General features: G+C 35.1%; 1 long non-coding RNA gene across 1 annotated transcript; it reads left to right on the top strand.

Moving 5' to 3' along the window:
* The first annotated feature begins 342 nt into the window (after positions 1 to 342).
* Positions 343 to 1,390, top strand: LOC125777105 (uncharacterized). The gene is made up of 2 exons (XR_007422106.1): positions 343 to 589; positions 668 to 1,390. It is a non-coding gene; the product is annotated as an uncharacterized LOC125777105 (long non-coding RNA).
* Positions 1,391 to 3,033: the final 1,643 nt, after the last annotated feature.

Below are 3,033 nucleotides of genomic sequence, written 5' to 3'. Positions count from 1 at the left end.
GACTGCCTCTAGGTTGCAGCAGTATCAAAATAATACAGAATCATAAAAAATGCACATCATACAATAATAAGTTCAATATAACCTTGAGAATCTATAGCTACTAATATATAGTATATAGATTTTTTTGTGCATGGTACTAAATCGGCTGTTATTTTACGAAGTAAACTTTCTACAAACGCCACTGTATCATGCATCTGCAATAATTTAATAAATTCATTTAGATATACATATGTACATATACAAGTACAATGTATAACACTATAAGTTCCGTACAAATTTATTTTTATTTTGTAACAATACTCAAAATTAATAAAACAAATTAAATGAAAATTAAATAAAACACAATATTCAACATTTATATGTTCGCGTTGCCAACTAGAATTTGTTTTCATGGTGTAAATCGATTGGCAAGGCGTATTTAATCAACTGCCAGAGAACGTACGCTCTCAATTTCTACGTTCTCTAACAGCAAATGACAACCAGCTGATGTGAATTGTATTTGTTTATAAACAAAAGCTATTTCTGTACTGGAGGTTGAGTCTTTCGAAGGAATTTCTGGCTTTAATGCAGAAATAAGGGAAGACATGGGGTTTGTAGAAAATAATTTGTCGCTGAGTCCACACGTAATTTAATTAATATGTTCATACTTTTTCTTTTTTACTACTAGTGAGGGAAGCGTGCATATTTTTATTAAAACTTCCCGGCCAGTGACATGTTAAGAATTGCAGTACTTGAAATGAAAGGACATACAAGCTACTGAAGGAAATGTCAAGAGCACGGCATCAGGAAACAATAGAACATTTCTTGTGCACTTGTGCCGCATTGGCAAGGCAGCGCTTTAAACATTTGGGGCCCCAGGATGTGAGCGTCTAGAAAATGTGGCGTTGGTGAGGCCACAAAATCTGTTAAAACTCGCTTGAAGCGGGTGCATCCTTAAGGATGACTACTCATCATGGAATATGTTACGGCCACCCATGTGCTATCACTAAGAAACAAAATGACATAGGCGTAACTTATTAGCGTACTAGACTAACCTAGCTATACTAACAACTTTGTAAACTTCGAAATCCACAAAATTTAAATGTACGTTTTGTGAAAGACGAAATCTGCAAAGCTAGTCGAAGACACCTTGATAGACGTTCTAATCATGGAAACTTAGTGGCAATAAAACTATTGGACAACAGCATGGATGTTCGACAGTTAAAAATAATTAACATTTTGGACCTTTCAGACAGATTTTGAGTAGTTTTAAGAATATTTTTTAGCAAATTATGTTAATGAAGAATATATTGATTAGTCTCATTTATCTATTTATAAAATCCGCTGATTGTCTTCAGTTAGATTGCAACTAAAATATATAGCAAAACAATAAAAAAAGAACGTTTATATATGTACTTCTACGAATTACATTAATATTAAGAAGCGTTATCGCCTCGCTCTATGGGCTCTTGAAAAATACCAAGAAGATCCGACGTCGTCGAGCCAAATTTTGTTCAGCGATGAGGCTTATGACTGGCTCAATGGGTATGTAAATAAGCAAAATTGTCGCATTTCAGACGAAGAGCAACCTGAAGAGATACAAAAACTGCCTTTTCAACCAGAAAAAAAAAAAAGGTTTGGTGTGGTTAGTGGGTCGATGAAAATCATTCTTCTCTACAAATTATGCCGGTAACGGTCAATGGCGACCGTTATCGCGCCATGATAACCGATTATTTCATACCCGAAATTGAAGCTCGTGATCTCGGCGACATTTGGTTTCAACAAGACGGCGCCACTTCGCACACATCGCATCAATCGTTGCATTAATTGAGAGAAGACTTCGATGAGTGGATAATTTCACGTTTTGGGCCAGTCGATTGGCCACCAAGTTCGTGTGATATCACACCATTCGATTTTTTTCTGTGTGGCTATGTCAAGTCTAAAGTCTATGCGAACAATCCTGCTTCAATTCAGGCGTTGGAACAAAACATCATGCATGTCGCGGATTAAAAATACAAAAAAATACATAAATAATTAGTTACACAAATATATTTTCCTTATATGTACGTAAGTATTGACGTGTTTACAAACATACATACATACATAAATGATTAATATTATTCTCAACTACGATTACCGCTAATGCAAACCGAATGACGTAGTTTTGTGGTTATTAACTGATCGGTAATTTGAAACATTTTGAGTGATTGATAGCACGGTATTGACCATGTTAATTAAAATCAACGGCTTTACGAGGCAATAAGAATATAACTTAAATTCAATAAATTTTTTGATTTTCTGAGTATGCGCATACATATGTATATACAAATGTATGCTTGTCCAAATTACATTTTTTTAATCAGCGTAGCCAAAAGTATAGTTTTGAAATATCTTATTTGCTTAATCCGTCGCGAATATTTGCCATTGCCATATTTTTCAATTTTTACGCTATTGTTTTCATTTTAGACACATTGGAACCAGAACATATAACATATTGTTTGTTTATACATACATATATACGAGTATATATATTTGCACATATGTATGTATGTACATCAAAGCAGCAATGTTAAGTATCGCAAACGTCATGACTTGTGTCAATCGTGCATGTCTAAGGCTTAGTGTCAATAAACAAACATATGATCAACACACACGGCGTATGAGTAACATTTGTTCGTTGAACAACAAAAGACCTTTTTAAAATGTAAACAAACTGTGGCATATTGTTTTTGTAACGACTACCGTAAGCAAGCGCTATACACAAACATAGTGCACACCCCCACGCCGCATGCAAAACATATTGACACTAAATTCGCTTATACTATGAATGAATCGATGACCACACAAACCACAAATTGTTGCCGTTGATTGTCTCCAATATTGTCTAAGCAACGCTGCTGTTGCTGCTCGAGCACTTGATTTTCGTCACGGCAACGTGTGTACATATACAAAAGTATATGTACATGCATACATCGGTGTCTACATACGTGTATCCGTTGGTTGCTGTATGTGCGTTTGTGCATTTAATAGGTGTTTGCAGCGCGTTAGTGCATA

The sequence above is a fragment of the Bactrocera dorsalis genome, chromosome 3, assembly GCF_023373825.1.
Source record: "Bactrocera dorsalis isolate Fly_Bdor chromosome 3, ASM2337382v1, whole genome shotgun sequence".
NCBI lineage: Eukaryota > Metazoa > Arthropoda > Insecta > Diptera > Tephritidae > Bactrocera > Bactrocera dorsalis.
The sequence above is the reverse complement of the archived record's forward strand: the minus strand, read 5'-3'. Positions and strand labels throughout refer to the sequence as shown.